Below are 22810 nucleotides of genomic sequence, written 5' to 3' on the forward strand. Positions count from 1 at the left end.
TGGGGGGATATTCTCAGGTCAGTGCAGTCGGGTGAGATTCTCCGGTCAGTGCAGTTGGGAGAGATTCTCTGGTCAGTGCTGTGTGGAGGGATTCTCCGGTCAGTGCAGTGGGGGGAGATTCTCTAGTCAGTGCAGTGGGGGGAGAGACTCCGGTCAGTGCAGTGGGGCGATTGTCTCCGGTCAGTGCACTGGTGGGAGATTCTCCGGTCAGTGCAGTGGGGGACGATTCTCCGGTCAAAGCATTGGGGGGAGATTCTCCGGTCAGTGCAGTAGGAAGAGATTCTCCGGTCATTGCAGTGGGGAGAGATTCTCCAGTAAGTGCAGTGGGTGGAGATTCTCCGGTCAGTGCAGTGGGGGGAGAGACTCCGGTCAGTGCAGTGGGGCGATTGTCTCCGGTCAGTGCACTGGTGGGAGATTCTCCGGTCAGTGCAGTGGGGCGAGATTCTCAGGTTAGTGCAGTGGGGGGAGATACTCTGGTAGTGCCGTGGGGGGAGATTCTCCGGTCAGTGCAGTGGGGTGAGATTCTCTGGTCAGTGCAGTTGGGGGAGATTCTCTGGTCAGTGCAGTGGAGGGAGAATCTTCGGTCAGTGCAGTTGGGGGAGATTATCTGGTTAGTGCAGTGGGGTGAGATTCTCCCTTCAATGCAGTGGGGGCAGATTCTCCGGACAGTGCAATTGGGGGAGAGTCTCCGGTCAGTGCAGTGAGGGGAAATTCTGTGGTCAGTGCAGTGGGGGGAGATTCTCCGGTCAGTGCAGTGGTGGGACAGTCTCAGGTCAGTGCAGGGAGGGAAGATTCTCTAGTCAGTGCAGTGGAGGAAGATTCTCTGGTCAGTGCAGTGGGGGGATATGCGCCGGTCAGTGCAGTGGGGGTGAGATTCTCCAGTCAGTGCAGTGGGGGCAGATTCTCCAGTCAGTCCAGTCGGGGGAGATTCTCCGGTCATTGCAGTGGGTGGAGATTCTCCGGTCAGAGCAGTGGGGGCAGATTCTCCGGTCAGTGCAGTGGGGTGAGATTCTCAGGTTAGTGCAGTGGGGGGAGATACTCTGGTTAGTGCAGTGGGGGGAGATTCTCCGGTCAGTGCAGTGAGGGGACAGAAACTGGTCAGTGTAGTGGGGCGATAGTCTCCCGTCAGTGCAGTGGGAGGAGATTCTCCGGACAGTTCAGTGGGGGGAGAGTCTCCAGTCAGTGCGGAGGGGGGAGATTCGCCGGTCAGTGCAGGGAGGGTGAGATTCTCCGGTCAGAGCAGTGGGGGCAAATTCTCCAGTCATTGCAGAGGGGGCAGATTCTAGGGTCTGTGAAGTGGGGGGAGATTCTGAGATCAGTGCAGTGGGCGGAGATTCTCCGGTCAGTGCAGTTGGGGGAGGGTCCCTGGTCAGTGCAGTGGGGGGAGATTCTCCGCTCAGTGCAGTGGGGTAAGATTCTCTGGTCAGTGCAGTGGGGGAGATTCGCCGGTTAGTGCAGTGCGGCTAGAGTCTCCGTTCAGTGCAGTGAGAGGATATTCCCCGGACTGTACAGTGGGGTGAGAGTCTCCAGTCAGTGTGGTGGGGGGAGATTCTCTGGTCAGTGCAGTGGGGGAAAATTCTCTGGTCAGTGCAGTGGGGGGACATTCTCCGGTCAGAGCATAGTGGGCAGATTCTACGGTCAGTGAAATGCAGGGAGATTCTGAGGTCAGTGCAGTGGGCGGAGAATGTCCGATCAGCGCAGTGGGGGGAGATTCTCTGGTCAGTGCAATGGGGGGAGAGTCTCTGGTCAGTGCAGTGGGGGGAAATTATCTGGTCAGTGCAGTGGGGGGAGAGTCTCTTGTCAGTGTAGTGGAGGGAGAGTCTCCGGTCAGTGCAGTGGTGGGAGATTTGCCGGTCAGTGTAGTGGGGGTGAGATTCTCCGGTCAGAGCAGTGGGGGCAGATTCTCCAGTCAGTGCAGTCGGAAGAGATTCTCCGGTCATTGCAGTGGGGAGAGATTCTCCAGTAAGTGCAGTGGGTGGAGATTCTCCGGTCAGTGCAGTGGGGGGAGAGACTCCGGTCAGTGCAGTGGGGCGATTGTCTCCGGTCAGTGCACTGGTGGGAGATTCTCCGGTCAGTGCAGTGGGGCGAGATTCTCAGGTTAGTGCAGTGGGGGGAGATACTCTGGTAGTGCCGTGGGGGGAGATTCTCCGGTCAGTGCAGTGGGGTGAGATTCTCTGGTCAGTGCAGTTGGGGGAGATTCTCTGGTCAGTGCAGTGGAGGGAGAATCTTCGGTCAGTGCAGTTGGGGGAGATTATCTGGTCAGTGCAGTGGGGTGAGATTCTCCCTTCAATGCAGTGGGGGCAGATTCTCCGGACAGTGCAATTGGGGGAGAGTCTCTGGTCAGTGCAGTGAGGGGAAATTCTGTGGTCAGTGCAGTGGGGGGAGATTCTCCGCTCAGTGCAGTGGTGGAACAGTCTCAGGTCAGTGCAGGGAGGGAAGATTCTCTAGTCAGTGCAGTGGAGTAAGATTCTCTGGTCAGTGCAGTGGGGTGATATGCGCCGGTCAGTGCAGTGGGGGTGAGATTCTCCAGTCAGTGCAGTGGGGTGAGATTCTCCGGTCAATGCCGTGGAGGGAGATTCTGCTGTCAGTGCAGTGAGGGGACAGACTCCGGTCAGTGTCGTGGAGCGATAGTCTTCCGTCAGTGCAGTGGGAGGCGATTCTCTGGACAGTGCAGTGGGGGGAGAGTTTCCAGTCAGTGCGGTGGTGGGAGATTCGCCGGTCAGTGCAGGGGCGATGAGATTCTCCGGTCAGAGCAGTGGTGGCAAATTCTCCAGTCATTGCACAGGGGTCAGATTCTAGGGTCAGTGAAGTGGGGGGAGATTCTGAGGTCAGTGCAGTGGGCGGAGATATTCCAGTCAGTGCAGTTGGGGGAGAGTCTCTGGTCAGTGCAGTGGGGGGAAATTCTCTGGTCATTGCAGTGGGGGGAGATCCTCCGCTCAGTGCAGTGGGGGAAGATTCTCTGGTCAGTGCAGTGGGGGAGATTCGCCGGTTATTGCAGTGGGGCGAGAGTCTCCGGTCAGTGCAGTGGGAGGTTATTCTCCGGACAGTGCAGTGGAGGGAGGGTCTCCAGTCAGTGCAGTGGGAGAAGATTCTCTGGTCAGTGCAGTGGGCGGAGATTCTCCGGTCAGTGCAGTTGGGGGAGGGTCCCTGGTCAGTGCAGTGGGGGGAGATTCTCCGCTCAGTGCAGTGGGGTAAGATTCTCTGGTCAGTGCAGTGGGGGAGATTCGCCGGTTAGTGCAGTGCGGCTAGAGTCTCCGTTCAGTGCAGTGAGAGGATATTCCCCGGACTGTGCAGTGGGGTGAGAGTCTCCAGTCAGTGTGGTGGGGGGAGATTCTCTGGTCAGTGCAGTGGGGGAAAATTCTCTGGTCAGTGCAGTGTGGGGACATTCTCCGGTCAGAGCATAGTGGGCAGATTCTACGGTCAGTGAAATGCAGGGAGATTCTGAGGTCAGTGCAGTGGGCGGAGATTGTCCGATCAGCGCAGTGGGGGGAGATTCTCTGGTCAGTGCAATGGGGGGAGAGTCTCTGGTCAGTGCAGTGGGGGGAAATTCTCTGGTCAGTGCAGTGGGGGGTGAGTCTCTTGTCAGTGTAGTGGAGGGAGAGTCTCCGGTCAGTGCAGTGGTGGGAGATTTGCCGGTCAGTGTAGTGGGGGTGAGATTCTCCGGTCAGAGCAGTGGGGGCAGATTCTCCAGTCAGTGCAGTCGGAAGAGATTCTCCGGTCATTGCAGTGGGGAGAGATTCTCCAGTAAGTGCAGTGGGTGGAGATTCTCCGGTCAGTGCAGTGGGGGCAGATTCTCCGGTCAGTGCAATGGGGGGAGATTCTCCGCTCAGTGCAGTGGGGGCAGATTCTCCGGTCAGTGCAATGGGGGGAGAGTCTCCGGTCAGTGCAGTGGGGGGAAATTCTCTGGTCAGTGCAGTGGGCGGAGATTCTCCGGTCAGTGCAGTGGGGGGAGAGTCTCCGGTCAGTGCAGGGAGGGAAGATTCTCTAGTCAGTGCAGTGGGGGAAGATTCTCAGGTCAGTGCAGTGGGTGGAGATTTGCCGGTCAGTGCAGTGGGGGTGAGATTCTCCGGTCAGTGCAGTCGGGGGAGAATCTCCTGTCAGTGCAGTATGGGGACATTCTCCGGTCAGAGCATAGGGGGCAGATTCTACGGTCAGTGCAATGCGGTGAGATTCTGAGGCCAGTGCAGTGGGCGGAGACTCTCTGATCAGCGCAGTGTGGGGTGATTCTCTGGTCAGTGCAGTGGGGGGAGATTCTGAGGTCAGTGCAGTGGGCGGAGATTCTCCTGTCAGGGCAATGGAGGGAGATTCTCTGGACAGTGCATTAGAGGGAGATTCGCCGGTCAGTGCAGTGTGGGTGAGATTCTCAGGTCAGTGCAGCGGGGGGAGAATCTCCTCTCAGTGCAGTAGGGTGAGTTTCTCCAGTCAGATCAGTGGGGGCAGATTCTCCAGTCAGTGCAGTGGGGTGAGATTCTCTGACCAGTGCAGTGGGGTGAGATTCTCCGGTCAGTGCAGTGGGGGCAGATTCCACGGTCAGTGCAGTGGGTGGAGATTATATGGTCAGTGCAGTGGGGTGAGATTCTCCGCTCAATGAAGTGGGGGCAGATTCTCCTTTCACTGCAGTGGGGGCAGATTCTCTGGTCAGTGCACTGGGGGCAGATCCTCCGGTCAGTGCACTAATGTGAGATTCTCCGGTCAGTGCAGTGGGGGAGGATTCTCCGGTTAACGCATTGGGGGGAGATTCTCTGGTCAGTGCAGTGGGGGGATATTCTCCGGTCAGTGCAGTTGGGAGAGATTCTCTGGTCAGTGCAGTGTGGCGGGATTCTCCGGTCAGTGCAGTGGGGGGAGATTCTCTAGTCAGTGCAGTGGGGGGAGAGACTCCGGTCAGTGCAGTGGGGCGATTGTCTCCGGTCAGTGCACTGGTGGGAGATTCTCCGGTCAGTGCAGTGGGGGACGATTCTCCGGTCAAAGCATTGGGGGGAGATTCTCTGGTCAGTGCCGTGGGGGGAGATTCTCCGGTCAGTGCAGTGGGGGGAGGTTCTCCGGTCAGTGCAGTCGGAAGAGATTCTCCGGTCATTGCAGTGGGGAGAGATTCTCCAGTAAGTGCAGTGGGTGGAGATTCTCCGGTCAGTGCAGTGGGGGGAGAGACTCCGGTCAGTGCAGTGGGGCGATTGTCTCCGGTCAGTGCACTGGTGGGAGATTCTCCGGTCAGTGCAGTGGGGCGAGATTCTCAGGTTAGTGCAGTGGGGGGAGATACTCTGGTAGTGCCGTGGGGGGAGATTCTCCGGTCAGTGCAGTGGGGTGAGATTCTCTGGTCAGTGCAGTTGGGGGAGATTCTCTGGTCAGTGCAGTGGAGGGAGAATCTTCGGTCAGTGCAGTTGGGGGAGATTATCTGGTCAGTGCAGTGGGGTGAGATTCTCCCTTCAATGCAGTGGGGGCAGATTCTCCGGACAGTGCAATTGGGGGAGAGTCTCCGGTCAGTGCAGTGAGGGGAAATTCTGTGGTCAGTGCAGTGGGGGGAGATTCTCCGGTCAGTGCAGTGGTGGGACAGTCTCAGGTCAGTGCAGGGAGGGAAGATTCTCTAGTCAGTGCAGTGGAGGAAGATTCTCTGGTCAGTGCAGTGGGGGGATATGCGCCGGTCAGTGCAGTGGGGGTGAGATTCTCCAGTCAGTGCAGTGGGGGCAGATTCTCCAGTCAGTCCAGTCGGGGGAGATTCTCCGGTCATTGCAGTGGGTGGAGATTCTCCGGTCAGAGCAGTGGGGGCAGATTCTCCGGTCAGTGCAGTGGGGTGAGATTCTCAGGTTAGTGCAGTGGGGGGAGATACTCTGGTTAGTGCAGTGGGGGGAGATTCTCCGGTCAGTGCAGTGGGGGGAGATTCTCTGGTCAGTACAGTGTGGGGAGAGACTCCGGTCAGTGCAGTGGGGCGATTGTCTCCGGTCAGTGCACTGGTGGGAGATTCTCCGGTCAGTGCAGCGGGGGAAGATTCTCCGGTCAACGCATTGGGGGGAGATTCTCTGGTCAGTGCCGTGGGGGGAGATTCTCCGGTCAGTGCAATGGGGGGAGAATCTCTGGTCAGTGCAGTGAGGGGAGATTGTCCGGTCAGTGCAGTGGGGGGTGATTCTCCGGTCAGTGCAGTAAGGGGAGATTATCTGGTCAGTGCAGTGGGGTGAGATTCTCCCTTCAATGCAGTGGGGGCAGATTCTCCGGACAGTGCAATTGGGGGAGAGTCTACGGTCAGTGCAGTGAGGGGAAATTCTGTGGTCAGTGCAGTGGGGGGAGATTCTCCGGTCAGTGCAGTGGTGGGACAGTCTCAGGTCAGTGCAGGGAGGGAAGATTCTCTAGTCAGTGCAGTGGAGGAAGATTCTCTGGTCAGTGCAGTGGGGGGATATGCGCCGGTCAGTGCAGTGGGGGTGAGATTCTCCGTTCAGTGCAGTGGGGGCAGATTCTCCAGTCAGTCCAGTCGGGGGAGCTTCTCCGGTCATTGCAGTGGGTGGAGATTCTCCGGTCAGAGCAGTGGGGGCAGATTCTCCGGTCAGTGCAATGGGGTGAGATTCTCAGGTTAGTGCAGTGGGGGGAGATACTCTGGTTAGTGCAGTGGGGGGAGATTCTCTGGTCAGTGCAGTGTGGAGGGATTCTCCGGTCAGTGCAGTGGGGGGAGATTCTTCGGTCAGTGCAGTGGGGGGAGAGACTCCGGTCAGTGCAGTGGGGCGATTGTCTCCGGTCAGTGCACTGGTGGGAGATTCTCCGGTCAGTGCAGTGGGGCGAGATTCTCAGGTTAGTGCAGTGGGGGGAGATACTCTGGTAGTGCCGTGGGGGGAGATGCTCCGGTCAGTGCAGTGGGGTGAGATTCTCTGGTCAGTGCAGTTGGGGGAGATTCTCTGGTCAGTGCAGTGGAGGGAGAATCTTCGGTCAGTGCAGTTGGGGGAGATTATCTGGTCAGTGCAGTGGGGTGAGATTCTCCCTTCAATGCAGTGGGGGCAGATTCTCCGGACAGTGCAATTGGGGGAGAGTCTCTGGTCAGTGCAGTGAGGGGAAATTCTGTGGTCAGTGCAGTGGGGGGAGATTCTCCGCTCAGTGCAGTGGTGGAACAGTCTCAGGTCAGTGCAGTGGAGTAAGATTCTCTGGTCAGTGCAGTGGGGTGATATGCGCCTGTCAGTGCAGTGGGGGTGAGATTCTCCAGTCAGTGCAGTGGGGTGAGATTCTCCGGTCAATGCCGTGGAGGGAGATTCTGCTGTCAGTGCAGTGAGGGGACAGACTCCGGTCAGTGTCGTGGAGCGATAGTCTTCCGTCAGTGCAGTGGGAGGCGATTCTCTGGACAGTGCAGTGGGGGGAGAGTTTCCAGTCAGTGCGGTGGTGGGAGATTCGCCGGTCAGTGCAGGGGCGATGAGATTCTCCGGTCAGAGCAGTGGTGGCAAATTCTCCAGTCATTGCACAGGGGTCAGATTCTAGGGTCAGTGAAGTGGGGGGAGATTCTGAGGTCAGTGCAGTGGGCGGAGATATTCCAGTCAGTGCAGTTGGGGGAGAGTCTCTGGTCAGTGCAGTGGGGGGAAATTCTCTGGTCAGTGCAGTGGGGGGAGATCCTCTGCTCAGTGCAGTGGGGGAAGATTCTCTGGTCAGTGCAGTGGGGGAGATTCGCCGGTTATTGCAGTGGGGCGAGAGTCTCCGGTCAGTGCAGTGGGAGGTTATTCTCCGGACAGTGCAGTGGAGGGAGGGTCTCCAGTCAGTGCAGTGGGAGAAGATTCTCTGGTCAGTGCAGTGGGCGGAGATTCTCCGGTCAGTGCAGTTGGGGGAGGGTCCCTGGTCAGTGCAGTGGGGGGAGATTCTCCGCTCAGTGCAGTGGGGTAAGATTCTCTGGTCAGTGCAGTGGGGGAGATTCGCCGGTTAGTGCAGTGCGGCTAGAGTCTCCGTTCAGTGCAGTGAGAGGATATTCCCCGGACTGTGCAGTGGGGTGAGAGTCTCCAGTCAGTGTGGTGGGGGGAGATTCTCTGGTCAGAGCAGTGGGGGAAAATTCTCTGGTCAGTGCAGTGGGGGGACATTCTCCGGTCAGAGCATAGTGGGCAGATTCTACGGTCAGTGAAATGCAGGGAGATTCTGAGGTCAGTGCAGTGGGCGGAGATTGTCCGATCAGCGCAGTGGGGGGAGATTCTCTAGTCAGTGCAATGGGGGGAGAGTCTCTGGTCAGTGCAGTGGGGGGAAATTCTCTGGTCAGTGCAGTGGGGGGTGAGTCTCTTGTCAGTGTAGTGGAGGGAGAGTCTCCGGTCAGTGCAGTGGTGGGAGATTTGCCGGTCAGTGTAGTGGGGGTGAGATTCTCCGGTCAGAGCAGTGGGGGCAGATTCTCCAGTCAGTGCAGTCGGAAGAGATTCTCCGGTCATTGCAGTGGGGAGAGATTCTCCAGTAAGTGCAGTGGGTGGAGATTCTCCGGTCAGTGCAGTGGGGGCAGATTCTCCGGTCAGTGCAATGGGGGGAGATTCTCCGCTCAGTGCAGTGGGGGCAGATTCTCCGGTCAGTGCAATGGGGGGAGAGTCTCCGGTCAGTGCAGTGGGGGGAAATTCTCTGGTCAGTGCAGTGGGCGGAGATTCTCCGGTCAGTGCAGTGGGGGGAGAGTCTCCGGTCAGTGCAGGGAGGGAAGATTCTCTAGTCAGTGCAGTGGGGGAAGATTCTCAGGTCAGTGCAGTGGGTGGAGATGTGCCGGTCAGTGCAGTGGGGGTGAGATTCTCCGTTCAGTGCAGTCGGGGGAGAATCTCCTGTCAGTGCAGTATGGGGACATTCTCCGGTCAGAGCATAGGGGGCAGATTCTACGGTCAGTGCAATGCGGGGAGATTCTGAGGCCAGTGCAGTGGGCGGAGACTCTCTGATCAGCGCAGTGTGGGGTGATTCTCTGGTCAGTGCAGTTGGGGGAGGGTGCCTGGTCAGTGCAGTGGGGGGAGATTCTCCGCTCAGTGCAGTGGGGTAAGATTCTCTGGTCAGTGCAGTGGGGGAGATTCGCCGGTTAGTGCAGTGCGGCTAGAGTCTCCGTTCAGTGCAGTGAGAGGATATTCCCCGGACTGTGCAGTGGGGTAAGAGTCTCCAGTCAGTGTGGTGGGGGGAGATTCTCTGGTCAGTGCAGTGGGGGAAAATTCTCTGGTCAGTGCAGTGGGGGGACATTCTCCGGTCAGAGCATAGTGGGCAGATTCTACGGTCAGTGAAATGCAGGGAGATTCTGAGGTCAGTGCAGTGGGCGGAGATTGTCCGATCAGCGCAGTGGGGGGAGATTCTCTGGTCAGTGCAATGGGGGGAGAGTCTCTGGTCAGTGCAGTGTGGGGAAATTCTCTGGTCAGTGCAGTGGGGGGTGAGTCTCTTGTCAGTGTAGTGGAGGGAGAGTCTCCGGTCAGTGCAGTGGTGGGAGATTTGCCGGTCAGTGTAGTGGGGGTGAGATTCTCCGGTCAGAGCAGTGGGGGCAGATTCTCCAGTCAGTGCAGTCGGAAGAGATTCTCCGGTCATTGCAGTGGGGAGAGATTCTCCAGTAAGTGCAGTGGGTGGAGATTCTCCGGTCAGTGCAGTGGGGGCAGATTCTCCGGTCAGTGCAATGGGGGGAGATTCTCCGCTCAGTGCAGTGGGGGCAGATTCTCCGGTCAGTGCAATGGGGGGAGAGTCTCCGGTCAGTGCAGTGGGGGGAAATTCTCTGGTCAGTGCAGTGGGCGGAGATTCTCCGGTCAGTGCAGTGGGGGGAGAGTCTCCGGTCAGTGCAGGGAGGGAAGATTCTCTAGTCAGTGCAGTGGGGGAAGATTCTCAGGTCAGTGCAGTGGGTGGAGATGTGCCGGTCAGTGCAGTGGGGGTGAGATTCTCCGGTCAGTGCAGTCGGGGGAGAATCTCCTGTCAGTGCAGTATGGGGACATTCTCCGGTCAGAGCATAGGGGGCAGATTCTACGGTCAGTGCAATGCGGGGAGATTCTGAGGCCAGTGCAGTGGGCGGAGACTCTCTGATCAGCGCAGTGTGGGGTGATTCTCTGGTCAGTGCAGTGGGGGGAGATTCTGAGGTCAGTGCAGTGGGCGGAGATTCTCCTGTCAGGGCAATGGAGGGAGATTCTCTGGACAGTGCATTAGAGGGAGATTCGCCGGTCAGTGCAGTGGGGGTGAGATTCTCAGGTCAGTGCAGCGGGGGGAGAATCTCCTCTCAGTGCAGTAGGGTGAGTTTCTCCAGTCAGATCAGTGGGGGCAGATTCTCCAGTCAGTGCAGTGGGGTGAGATTCTCTGGCCAGTGCAGTGGGGTGAGATTCTCCGGTCAGTGCAGTGGGGGCAGATTCCACGGTCAGTGCAGTGGGTGGAGATTATCTGGTCAGTGCAGTGGGGTGAGATTCTCCGCTCAATGAAGTGGGGGCAGATTCTCCTTTCACTGCAGTGGGGGCAGATTCTCTGGTCAGTGCATTGGGGGCAGATCCTCCGGTCAGTGCACTAATGTGAGATTCTCCGGTCAGTGCAGTGGGGGAGGATTCTCCGGTTAACGCATTGGGGGGAGATTCTCTGGTCACTGCAGTGGGGGGAGAGTTTCCAGTCAGTGCGGTGGTGGGAGATTCGCCGGTCAGTGCAGGGGCGATGAGATTCTCCGGTCAGAGCAGTGGTGGCAAATTCTCCAGTCATTGCACAGGGGTCAGATTCTCTAGTCAGTGAAGTGGGGGGAGATTCTGAGGTCAGTGCAGTGGGCGGAGATATTCCAGTCAGTGCAGTTGGGGGAGAGTCTCTGGTCAGTGCAGTGGGGGGAAATTCTCTGGTCAGTGCAGTGGGGGGAGATCCTCCGCTCAGTGCAGTGGGGGAAGATTCTCTGGTCAGTGCAGTGGGGGAGATTCGCCGGTTATTGCAGTGGGGCGAGAGTCTCCGGTCAGTGCAGTGGGAGGTTATTCTCCGGACAGTGCAGTGGAGGGAGGGTCTCCAGTCAGTGCAGTGGGAGAAGATTCTCTGGTCAGTGCAGTGGGCGGAGATTCTCCGGTCAGTGCAGTTGGGGGAGGGTCCCTGGTCAGTGCAGTGGGGGGAGATTCTCCGCTCAGTGCAGTGGGGTAAGATTCTCTGGCCAGTGCAGTGGGGGAGATTCGCCGGTTAGTGCAGTGCGGCTAGAGTCTCCGTTCAGTGCAGTGAGAGGATATTCCCCGGACTGTGCAGTGGGGTGAGAGTCTCCAGTCAGTGTGGTGGGGGGAGATTCTCTGGTCAGTGCAGTGGGGGAAAATTCTCTGGTCAGTGCAGTGGGGGGACATTCTCCGGTCAGAGCATAGTGGGCAGATTCTACGGTCAGTGAAATGCGGGGAGATTCTGAGGTCAGTGCAGTGGGCGGAGATTGTCCGATCAGCGCAGTGGGGGGAGATTCTCTGGTCAGTGCAATGGGGGGAGAGTCTCTGGTCAGTGCAGTGTGGGGAAATTCTCTGGTCAGTGCAGTGGGGGGTGAGTCTCTTGTCAGTGTAGTGGAGGGAGAGTCTCCGGTCAGTGCAGTGGTGGGAGATTTGCCGGTCAGTGTAGTGGGGGTGAGATTCTCCGGTCAGAGCAGTGGGGGCAGATTCTCCAGTCAGTGCAGTCGGAAGAGATTCTCCGGTCATTGCAGTGGGGAGAGATTCTCCAGTAAGTGCAGTGGGTGGAGATTCTCCGGTCACTGCATTGGGACAGATTCTCCGGTCAGTGCAATGGGGGGAGATTCTCCGCTCAGTGCAGTGGGGGCAGATTCTCTGGTCAGTGCAATGGGGGGAGAGTCTCCGGTCAGTGCAGTGGGGGGAAATTCTCTGGTCAGTGCAGTGGTCGGAGATTCTCCGGTCAGTGCAGTGGGGGGAGAGTCTCCGGTCAGTGCAGGGAGGGAAGATTCTCTAGTCAGTGCAGTGGGGGAAGATTCTCAGGTCAGTGCAATGGGTGGAGATGTGCCGGTCAGTGCAGTGGGGGTGAGATTCTCCGGTCAGTGCAGTCGGGGGAGAATCTCCTGTCAGTGCAGTATGGGGACATTCTCCGGTCAGAGCATAGGGGGCAGATTCTACGGTCAGTGCAATGCGGGGAGATTCTGAGGCCAGTGCAGTGGGCGGAGACTCTCTGATCAGCGCAGTGTGGGGTGATTCTCTGGTCAGTGCAGTGGGGGGAGATTCTGAGGTCAGTGCAGTGGGCGGAGATTCTCCTGTCAGGGCAATGGAGGGAGATTCTCTGGACAGTGCATTAGAGGGAGATTCGCCGGTCAGTGCAGTGGGGGTGAGATTCTCAGGTCAGTGCAGCGGGGGGAGAATCTCCTCTCAGTGCAGTAGGGTGAGTTTCTCCAGTCAGATCAGTGGGGGCAGATTCTCCAGTCAGTGCAGTGGGGTGAGATTCTCTGGCCAGTGCAGTGGGGTGAGATTCTCCGGTCAGTGCAGTGGGGGCAGATTCCACGGTCAGTGCAGTGGGTGGAGATTATCTGGTCAGTGCAGTGGGGTGAGATTCTCCGCTCAATGAAGTGGGGGCAGATTCTCCTTTCACTGCAGTGGGGGCAGATTCTCTGGTCAGTGCACTGGGGGCAGATCCTCCGGTCAGTGCACTAATGTGAGATTCTCCGGTCAGTGCAGTTTGGGAGGATTCTCCGGTTAACGCATTGGGGGGAGATTCTCTGGTCAGTGCAGTGGGGGGAGATGCTCTGGTCAGTGCAGTGGGGGGATATTCTCAGGTCAGTGCAGTCGGGTGAGATTCTCCGGTCAGTGCAGTTGGGAGAGATTCTCTGGTCAGTGCAGTGTGGAGGGATTCTCCGGTCAGTGCAGTGGGGGGAGATTCTCTAGTCAGTGCAGTGGGGGGAGAGACTCCGGTCAGTGCAGTGGGGCGATTGTCTCCGGTCAGTGCACTGGTGGGAGATTCTCCGGTCAGTGCAGTGGGGGACGATTCTCCGGTCAAAGCATTGGGGGGAGATTCTCTGGTCAGTGCCGTGGGGGGAGATTCTCCGGTCAGTGCAGTGGGGGGAGATTCTCCGGTCAGTGCAGTCGGAAGAGATTCTCCGGTCATTGCAGTGGGGAGAGATTCTCCAGTAAGTGCAGTGGGTGGAGATTCTCCGGTCAGTGCAGTGGGGGTAGAGACTCCGGTCAGTGCAGTGGGGCGATTGTCTCCGGTCAGTGCACTGGTGGGAGATTCTCCGGTCAGTGCAGTGGGGCGAGATTCTCAGGTTAGTGCAGTGGGGGGAGATACTCTGGTAGTGCCGTGGGGGGAGATTCTCCGGTCAGTGCAGTGGGGTGAGATTCTCTGGTCAGTGCAGTTGGGGGAGATTCTCTGGTCAGTGCAGTGGAGGGAGAATCTTCGGTCAGTGCAGTTGGGGGAGATTATCTGGTCAGTGCAGTGGGGTGAGATTCTCCCTTCAATGCAGTGGGGGCAGATTCTCCGGACAGTGCAATTGGGGGAGAGTCTCCGGTCAGTGCAGTGAGGGGAAATTCTGTGGTCAGTGCAGTGGGGGGAGATTCTCAGGTCAGTGCAGTGGTGGGACAGTCTCAGGTCAGTGCAGGGAGGGAAGATTCTCTAGTCAGTGCAGTGGAGGAAGATTCTCTGGTCAGTGCAGTGGGGGGATATGCGCCGGTCAGTGCAGTGGGGGTGAGATTCTCCAGTCAGTGCAGTGGGGGCAGATTCTCCAGTCAGTCCAGTCGGGGGAGATTCACCGGTCATTGCAGTGGGTGGAGATTCTCCGGTCAGAGCAGTGGGGGCAGATTCTCCGGTCAGTGCAGTGGGGTGAGATTCTCAGGTTAGTGCAGTGGGGGGAGATACTCTGGTTAGTGCAGTGGGGGGAGATTCTCCGGTCAGTGCAGTGGGGGGAGATTCTCTGGTCAGTACAGTGTGGGGAGAGACTCCGGTCAGTGCCGTGGGGCGATTGTCTCCGGTCAGTGCACTGGTGGGAGATTCTCCGGTCAGTGCAGCGGGGGAAGATTCTCCGGTCAACGCATTGGGGGGAGATTCTCTGGTCAGTGCCGTGGGGGGAGATTCTCCGGTCAGTGCAATGGGGGGAGAATCTCTGGTCAGTGCAGTGAGGGGAGATTGTCCGGTCAGTGCAGTGGGGGGTGATTCTCCGGTCAGTGCAGTTGGGGGAGATTATCTGGTCAGTGCAGTGGGGTGAGATTCTCCCTTCAATGCAGTGGGGGCAGATTCTCCGGACAGTGCAATTGGGGGAGAGTCTACGGTCAGTGCAGTGAGGGGAAATTCTGTGGTCAGTGCAGTGGGGGGAGATTCTCCGGTCAGTGCAGTGGTGGGACAGTCTCAGGTCAGTGCAGGGAGGGAAGATTCTCTAGTCAGTGCAGTGGAGGAAGATTCTCTGGTCAGTGCAGTGGGGGGATATGCGCCGGTCAGTGCAGTGGGGGTGAGATTCTCCGTTCAGTGCAGTGGGGGCAGATTCTCCAGTCAGTCCAGTCGGGGGAGCTTCTCCGGTCATTGCAGTGGGTGGAGATTCTCCGGTCAGAGCAGTGGGGGCAGATTCTCCGGTCAGTGCAATGGGGTGAGATTCTCAGGTTAGTGCAGTGGGGGGAGATACTCTGGTTAGTGCAGTGGGCGGAGATTCTCTGGTCAGTGCAGTGTGGAGGGATTCTCCGGTCAGTGCAGTGGGGGGAGATTCTTCGGTCAGTGCAGTGGGGGGAGAGACTCCGGTCAGTGCAGTGGGGCGATTGTCTCCGGTCAGTGCACTGGTGGGAGATTCTCCGGTCAGTGCAGTGGGGCGAGATTCTCAGGTTAGTGCAGTGGGGGGAGATACTCTGGTAGTGCCGTGGGGGGAGATGCTCCGGTCAGTGCAGTGGGGTGAGATTCTCTGGTCAGTGCAGTTGGGGGAGATTCTCTGGTCAGTGCTGTGGAGGGAGAATCTTCGGTCAGTGCAGTTGGTGGAGATTATCTGGTCAGTGCAGTGGGGTGAGATTCTCCCTTCAATGCAGTGGGGGCAGATTCTCCGGACAGTGCAATTGGGGGAGAGTCTCTGGTCAGTGCAGTGAGGGGAAATTCTGTGGTCAGTGCAGTGGGGGGAGATTCTCCGGTCAGTGCAGTGGTGGAACAGTCTCAGGTCAGTGCAGGGAGGGAAGATTCTCTAGTCAATGCAGTGGAGTAAGATTCTCTGGTCAGTGCAGTGGGGGGCTATGCGCCGGTCAGTGCAGTGGGGGTGAGATTCTCCAGTCAGTGCAGTGGGGTGAGATTCTCCGGTCAATGCCGTGGAGGGAGATTCTGCTGTCATTGCAGTGAGGGGACAGACTCCGGTCAGTGTCGTGGAGCAATAGTCTTCCGTCAGTGCAGTGGGAGGCGATTCTCTGGACAGTGCAGTGGGGGGAGAGTCTCCAGTCAGTGCGGTGGTGGGAGATTCGCCGGTCAGTGCAGGGGCGATGAGATTCTCCGGTCAGAGCAGTGGTGGCAAATTCTCCAGTCATTGCACAGGGGTCAGATTCTAGGGTCAGTGAAGTGGGGGGAGATTCTGAGGTCAGTGCAGTGGGCGGAGATATTCCAGTCAGTGCAGTTGGGGGAGAGTCTCTGGTCAGTGCAGTGGGGGGAAATTCTCTGGTCAGTGCAGTGGGGGGAGATCCTCCGCTCAGTGCAGTGGGGGAAGATTCTCTGGTCAGTGCAGTGGGGGAGATTCGCCGGTTATTGCAGTGGGGCGAGAGTCTCCGGTCAGTGCAGTGGGAGGTTATTCTCCGGACAGTGCAGTGGAGGGAGGGTTTCCAGTCAGTGCAGTGGGAGAAGATTCTCTGGTCAGTGCAGTGGGCGGAGATTCTCCGGTCAGTGCAGTTGGGGGAGGGTCCCTGGTCAGTGCAGTGGGGGGAGATTCTCCGCTCAGTGCAGTGGGGTAAGATTCTCTGGTCAGTGCAGTGGGGGAGATTCGCCGGTTAGTGCAGTGCGGCTAGCGTCTCCGTTCAGTGCAGTGAGAGGATATTCCCCGGACTGTGCAGTGGGGTGAGAGTCTCCAGTCAGTGTGGTGGGGGGAGATTCTCTGGTCAGTGCAGTGGGGGAAAATTCTCTGGTCAGTGCAGTGGGGGGACATTCTCCGGTCAGAGCATAGTGGGCAGATTCTACGGTCAGTGAAATGCAGGGAGATTCTGAGGTCAGTGCAGTGGGCGGAGATTGTCCGATCAGCGCAGTGGGGGGAGATTCTCTGGTCAGTGCAATGGGGGGAGAGTCTCTGGTCAGTGCAGTGGGGGGAAATTCTCTGGTCAGTGCAGTGGGGGCTGAGTCTCTTGTCAGTGTAGTGGAGGGAGAGTCTCCGGTCAGTGCAGTGGTGGGAGATTTGCCGGTCGGTGTAGCGGGGGTGAGATTCTCCGGTCAGAGCAGTGGGGGCAGCTTCTCCAGTCAGTGCAGTCGGAAGAGATTCTCCGGTCATTGCAGTGGGGAGAGATTCTCCAGTAAGTGCAGTGGGTGGAGATTCTCCGGTCAGTGCAGTGGAGGCAGATTCTCCGGTCAGTGCAATGGGGGGAGATTCTCCGCTCAGTGCAGTGGGGGCAGATTCTCCGGACAGTGCAGTGGAGGGAGGGTCTCCAGTCAGTGCAGTGGGAGAAGATTCTCTGGTCAGTGCAATGGGGGGAGATTCGCCGGTCAGTGCAGTTCGGGTGAGATTCTCCGGTCAGTGCAGTCGGGGGAGAATCTCCTGTCAGTGCAGTAGGGGGACATTCTCCGGTCAGAGTATAGGGGGCAGATTCTACGGTCAGTGCAATGCGGGGAGATTCTGAGGCCAGTGCAGTGGGCGGAGATTCTCCTCTCAGGGCAATGTAGGGAGATTCTCTGGACAGTGCATTAGAGGGAGATACACCAGTCAGTGCAGTGGGGGGAGAATCTCCTCTCAGTGCAGTAGGGTGAGATTCTCCGGTCAGAGCAGTGGGGGCAGATTCTCCAATCAGTGCAGTGGGGTGAGATTCTCTGGCCAGTGCAGTGGAGTGAGATTCTCCGGTCAGTGCAGTGAGGGCAGATTCCACGGTCAGTGAAGTGGGTGGAGATTATCTGGTCAGTGCAGTGGGGTGATATTCTCCGCTCAATCAAGTGGGGGCAGATTCTCCTTTCACTGCAGTGGGGGCAGATTCTCTGGTCAGTGCAGTGGGGGCAGATCCTCCAGTCAGTGCACTGGTGGGAGATTCTCCGGTCAGTGCAGTGGGGGAAGATTCTCCGGTCAACGCATTGGGGAGAGATTCTCTGGTCAGTGCAGTGGGGGGAGATGCTCTGGTCAGTGCAGTGGGGGGATATTCTCAGGTCAGTGCAGTCGGGTGAGATTCTCCGGTCAGTGCAGTTGGGAGAGATTCTCTGGTCAGTGCAGTGTGGAGGGATTCTCCGGTCAGTGCAGTGGGGGGAGATTCTCCGGTCAGTGCAGTGGGGGGAGAGACTCCGGTCAGTGCAGTGGGGCGATTGTCTCCGGTCAGTGCAGTGGGAGGAGATTCTCTGGACAGTGCATTGGGGGGAGAGTCTCCGGTCAGTGCAGCCGGGGGAGAGTTCTCCAGTTAGTGCAGTGGAGGGAGAGTCTCCGGTCAGTGCATTGGGTGGAGATTCTCTGGTCAGTGCAGTGTGAGCAGATTCTCTGGTCAGTGCAGTGGGGGGAGACTCGCCGGTCAGTGCAGTGGGGGTGAGATTCTCCGGTCAGTGCAGTGGGGGGAGATTCTCCAGTCAGAGCAGAGGGGGCAGGTTCTACGCTCAGTGCAATGCAGGGAGATTCTGAGGTCAGTGCAGTGGGCGGAGATTCTCTGATCAGTGCAGTGGGGGGAGATTCTCTGGTCAGTGCAGTGTGTGGAGATTCTGGGGTCAGTGCAGTGGGCGGAGATTTTCCTCTCAGGGCAGTGGGGGGAGATTCTCTGGACAGTGCTGTTTGGTTAGATTCTCCGCTCAATGCAGTTGGGGCAGATTCTCCAGTCAGTTCAATGGAGGGAGAGTCTCCAGTCAGTGCAGGCGGGGAAGATTCTCTGGTCAGTGCAGTGCGGGGAGATGCGCCGGTCAGTGCAGTGGGGAAGGATTCTCCGGTCATTGCAGTGGGGGGAGATTCTCCGGTCAGTGCAGTGAGGGGACAGACTCCGGTCAGTGTAGTGGGGCGATAGTCTTCCGGCAGTGCAGTGGGAGGCGATTCTCCGGACAGTGCAGTGGGGGGAGAATCTCCAGTCAGTGCGGTGTGGGGTGATTCGCCGGTCAGTGCAGGGGGGGTAGATTCTCCGGTCAGAGCAGTGGTGGCAAATTCTCCAGTCATTGCAGAGGGGGCAGATTCTAGGGTTAGTGAAGTGGGGGGAGATTCTGAGGTCAGTGCAGTGGGCGGAGATTCTCCGGTCAGTGCAGTTGGGGGAGAGTCTCTGGTCAATGCGGTGGGGGGAAATTCTCCTCTCAGTGCAGGGGGGGAAGATTCTCTGGTCAGTGCAGTGGGGGAGATTCGCCGGTTAGTGCAGTGGGGCGAGAGTCTCCGGTAAGTGCAGTGGGAGGATATTCTCCGGACAGTGCAGTGGGGGGAGAGTCTCCAGTCAGTGCGGTGGGGGAGATTCTCTGGTCAGTGCAGTGGGGGAAGATTCTCTGGTCAGTGCAATGGGGGGAGATTCGCCGGTCAGTGCAGTGGGGGGAGAATCTCCTGTCAGTGCAGTAGGGGGACATTCTCCGGTCAGAGCATAGGGGGCAGGTTCTACGGACAGTGCAATGCGGGGAGATTCTGAGGTCAGTGCAGTGGGCGGAGATTCTCCAATCAGCGCAATGGGGTGAAATTCTCTGGTCAGTGCAGTGGGAGGAGATTCTTAGGTCAGTGCAGTGGGCGGAGATTCTCCTGTCAGGGCAATGGAGGGAGATTCTCTGGACAGTGCATTGGGGGGAGATTCGCTGGTCAGTGCAGTGGGGGTGAGATTCTCAGGTCAGTGCATAGGGGGGAGAATCTCCTCTCAGTGCAGTAGGGTGAGATTCTCCAGTCAGAGCAGTGGGGGCAGATTCTCCAGTCAGTGCAGTGGGGTGAGATCCTCCTATCAGTGCAGTGGGGGCAGATTCCACGGTCAGTGCAGTGGTTGGAGATTATCTGGTCAGTGCAGTGGGGTGAGATTCTCCGCTCAATGCAGAGGGGGCAGATTCTCCATTCACTGCAGTGGGGGCAGATTCTCTGGTCAGTGAAGTGGGGGCAGATCCTCCGGTCAACGCATTGGGGGGAGATTCTCTGGTCAGTGCAGTGGGGGGATATTCTCAGGTCAGTGCAGTGGGGGGAGATTCTCTGGAGAGTGCAGTTGGGAGAGATTCTCTGGTCAGTGCAGTGGGGGGCAGATTCTCCGGTCTGTGCAATGGGGGCAGACTATCCGGTCAGTGCAGTGGGGAAGATTCTCAGGTTAGTGCAGTGGGGCGAGAGTCTGTGGTCAGTGCAGTGTGGGTAGACTCTCCGGTCAGTGCAGTGATAGGAGATACTCCGGTCAGTGCAGTGGAGGGAGAATCTCAGGTCATTGCAGTGAGGGGAGATTCTCCGGTCAGTGCAGTGGGTGGAGAATCTCTGTTCAGTGCAGTGAAAGGAGATTCTCCATCAGTGCAGTGGGGGGAGATTCTGAGGTCAGTGCAGTGAGGGGAGATTCTCCGGTCAGTGCAGGGGGGCAGATTCTCTGGTCAGCGCAGTGGGGGGAGATTCTCAAGTCAGTGCAGTTGGGGTAAAATCTCCAGTCAGTGCAGTGAGGGGAGATTCTCCAGTCAGAGCAGTGGGGGCAGATTCTCCGGTCAGTGCAGTGGGGCGAGATTCTCAGGTTAGTGCAGTGGGGGGAGATACTCTGGTAGTGCTGTGGGGGGAGATTCTCCGGTCAGTGCAGTGGGGGGAGATTCTCTGGTCAGTGCAGTTGGGGGAGATTCTCTGGTCAGTGCAGTGGAGGGAGAATCTCTGGTCAGTGCAGTAAGGGGAGATTCTCCGGTCAGAGCAGTTGGTGTAGATTCTACGGTCAGTGCAGTGGGGGAGATTCTCATGTCAGTGCAGTAGGTGGAGAATCTCTGGTCAGTGCAGTGATGGGAGATTCTCCGGTCAGTGCATTGGGGGGAGAATCTCTGGTCAGTGCAGTGAGGGGAGATTCTCCGGTCAGTGCAGTGGGGGGAAATTCTCCGGTCAATGCAGTCGGGGGAGATTTCTCCAGTTAGTGCGGTGGAGGGAGAGTCTCCGGTCAGTGCAGTGGGTGGAGATTCTCTGGTCAGTGCAGTGTGGGAAGATTCACTGGTCAGTGCAGTGGGGGTGAGATTCTCCGGTCAGTGCAGTGGGGGGAGATTCTCCAGTCAGTGCAGAGTGGGCAGATTCTACGCTCAGTGCAATGCAGGGAGATTCTGAGGTCAGTGCAGTGGGCGGAGATTCTCTGATCAGTGCAGTTGGGGGAGATTCTCTGGTCAGTGCAGTGGGTGGAGATTCTGAGGTCAGTGCAGTGGGCGGAGATTCTCCGCTCAGGGCAGTGGGGGGAAATTCTCTGGACAGTGCTGTTTGGTTAGATTCTCCGCTCAATGCAGTTGGGGCAGATTCTCCAGTCAGTTCAATGGGGGGAGGGTCTCTGGTCAGTGCAGTGGGGGGAAATTCTCTGGTCAGTGCAGTGGGGGTAGAGTCTCCCATCAGTGCAGTGGAGGGAGAGTCTCCAGTCAGTGCAGGCGGGGAAGATTCTCTGGTCAGTGCAGTGCGGGGAGATGCGCTGTTCAGTGCAGTGGGGCAGGATTCTCCGGTCAGTGCAGTGGGGGGAGATTCTCCGGTCAGTGCAGTGAGGGGACAGACTCCGGTCAGTGTAGTGGGGCGATAGTCTTCCGTCAGTGCAGTGGGAGGCGATTCTCCGGACAGTGCAGTGGGGGGAGAGTCTCCAGTCAGTGCGGTGGGGGGGAGATTCTCCGGTCAGTGCAGGGGGGGTGAGATTCTCCTGTCAGAGCAGTGGTGGCAAATTCTCCAGTCATTGCAGAGGGGGCAGATTCTAGGGTTTGTGAAGTAGGGGGAGATTCTGAGGTCAGTGCAGTGGGCAGAGATTCTCCGGTCAGTGCAGTTGGGGAAGAGTCTCTGGTCAGTGCAGTGGGGGGAAATTCTCCTCTCAGTGCAGTGGGGGAAGATTCTCTGGTCAGTGCAGTGGGGGAGATTCGCCGGTTAGTGCAGTGGGGCGAGAGTCTCCAGTCAGTGCAGTGGGAGGATATTCTCCGGACAGTGAAGTGGGGGGAGAGTCTCCAGTCAGTGCGGTGTGGGAGATTCTCTGGTCAGTGCAGTGGGGGAAGATTCTCTGGTCAGTGCAATGGGGGGAGATTCGCCGGTCAGTGCAGTGGGGGGAGAATCTCCTGTCAGTGCAGTAGGGGGACATTCTCCGGTCAGAGCATAGAGGGCAGATTCTACGGTCAGTGCAATGCGGCGAGATTCTGAGGTCAGTGCAGTGGGCGGAGATTTTCCAATCAGCGCAATGGGGGGAGATTCTCTGGTCAGTGCAGTGGGGTGAGATTCTCCGCTCAATGCAGTGGGGGCAGATTCTCCATTCACTGCAGTGGGGGCAGATTCTCTGGTCAGTGCAGTGGGGGCAGATCGTCCGGTCAGTGCACTGGTGGGAGATTCTCTGGTCAGTGCAGTGGGGGAAGATTCTCCGGTCAACGCATTGGGGGGAGATTCCCTGGTCAGTGCAGTGGGGGGAGATGCTCTGGTCAGTGCAGTCAGGTGAGATTCTCCGGTCAGTGCAGTGGGGAGAGATTCTCTGGTCAGTGCACTGTGGAGGGATTCTCCGGTCAGTGCAGTGGGGGGAGAGACTCCAGTCAGTGCCGTGGTGGGAGATTCTTCGGTGAGAGCAGTGGGGGCAGATTCTCCAGTCATTGCAGAGGGGGCAGATTCTAGGGTCAGTAAAGTGGGGGGGGATTCTGAGGTCAGTGCAGTGGGCGGAGATACTTCGGTCAGTGCGGTGGAGGGAGAGTCTCTGGTCAGTGCAGTTGGTGGAGATTCTCTGGTCAGTGCAGTGGGGGTGAGACTCTCCGGACAGTGCAGTGGGGGGAGATTCTCCAGTCGGAGCAGAGGGGGCAGATTCTACGCTCAGTGCAATGCAGGGAGATTCTGAGGTCAGTGCAGTGGGCGGAGATTCTCCGATCAGTGCAGCGGGGGGAGATTCTCTGGTCAGTGCAGTGGGTGGAGATTCTCCAGTCAGAGCAGAAGGGGCAGATTCTATGGTTAGTGCAGTGGGGGGAGATTCTGAGGTCAGTGCTGGGGGCGGAGATTCTCCTCTCAGGGCAGTGGGGGGAGATACTCTGGACAGTGCAGTGGGGTGAGATTCTCCGCTCAATGCAGTGGGGGCAGATTCACCGGTCAGTGCAATGGGGGGAGAGTCTCCGGTCAGTGCAGTGGGGGGAAATTCTCTGGTCAGTGCAGTGGGGGTAGAGTCTCTCATCAGTGCAGTGGAGGGAGAGTCTCCGGTCAGTGCAGGCGGGAAGATTCTCTGGTCAGTGCCGTGCGGGGAGATGCGCCGGTCAGTGCAGTGGGGGTGAGATTCTCCATTCAGAGCAGTGGGGTGAGATTCTCCCGTAAGTGCAGTCGGGGGAGAATCTCCGGTCAGTGCAGTGGGTGGAGATTCTCTGGTCAGACCAGTAGGGGCAGTTTCTCTGGTCAGTGCAGTGGTGGCAGACTCTCCGGTCAGTGCAGTTGTGGGTGATTCTCCGGTCAGTGCAGTGGGGCGAGATTATCTGGTCAGTGCAGTTTGGTGAGATTCTCTGCTCAAAGCAGTGGGGGGAGAGTTTCCGGTCAGTGCAGTGGGGGAAGATTCTCTGGTCAGTGCAGTGGGGGGAGATCCTCTGGTCAGTGCAGTGCGGGCAGATTTGCCGGTTCGTGCAGTGGGGGGAGAGTCTCCAGTCAGTGTAGTGGTGGGAGATTCTACGGTCAGTGCAGTGGGGGGAGATTCTCCAGTCAGTGCAGTTGGGGAAGATGCTCTGCTCAGTGCAGTGGGGGGAGATT

This window comes from Carcharodon carcharias, chromosome 4 (assembly GCF_017639515.1).
Source record: "Carcharodon carcharias isolate sCarCar2 chromosome 4, sCarCar2.pri, whole genome shotgun sequence".
NCBI lineage: Eukaryota > Metazoa > Chordata > Chondrichthyes > Lamniformes > Lamnidae > Carcharodon > Carcharodon carcharias.